Consider the following 633-nt stretch of genomic DNA (forward strand, 5'->3'; position numbering starts at 1 on the left):
TGGACTGAAGACCAATACTAAAAGGAAGACTTCATAATCTTTTTGAATATAACATAGGAGAATAGCTAAATGAACTGGGCTGTAAGGAGGAGAATGTCATAAACAGGACACAAAAAGCACAAACTACAAAGGAAAATACAGATACACTTGACTAATAAAATGAAAACTTTGATGCAAAAAGATACCATAAACATAGTTAAGCCACACACTGAGAGAAAATATCTGCAACTTAATTTAAAAAGTATTAGTATCTAGACTATATGAAGAATTTCTACAAATCAATATGAAATAAATGTGTCAAAAGCACCCAAGTGCTGGCTTTGATAGCATATATACTAAAATTGGAATGATACAGATTAACATGGCTTCTCTGCAAAGGTAACATGCAAATTTGTGAAGCACTCCATATTTTTATACCACATACAAAAGGACAAAGGCTGTATGTCTCCACTTACATGAAATATCTAGAATAGGTATCTAGAGATAGCAAGTAGATTAGTGGTTACCAGGGGATGGGGGAAGAGGAATCGGGAGTTATTGCCTAAAGAGTACAGAATTTCTGTTTGGAATGATAAAAGGGCTTTGGAAATAAATAGTGGTGATGATTGCATAGCATTGTGAATTATACAGTTA

General features: G+C 33.5%; 1 non-coding gene across 1 annotated transcript; it reads left to right on the plus strand.

Moving 5' to 3' along the window:
- Positions 1 to 311: 311 nt before the first annotated feature.
- Positions 312 to 413, plus strand: LOC117084639. Its single transcript, XR_004437559.1, has one exon. It is a non-coding gene; the product is annotated as a U6 spliceosomal RNA (small nuclear RNA).
- The last annotated feature ends 220 nt before the right edge of the window (positions 414 to 633 follow it).

The sequence above is a fragment of the Trachypithecus francoisi genome, unplaced genomic scaffold (genome assembly GCF_009764315.1).
Source record: "Trachypithecus francoisi isolate TF-2019V2 unplaced genomic scaffold, Tfra_2.0 Lachesis_group0, whole genome shotgun sequence".
Taxonomy (NCBI): Eukaryota; Metazoa; Chordata; class Mammalia; order Primates; family Cercopithecidae; genus Trachypithecus; species Trachypithecus francoisi.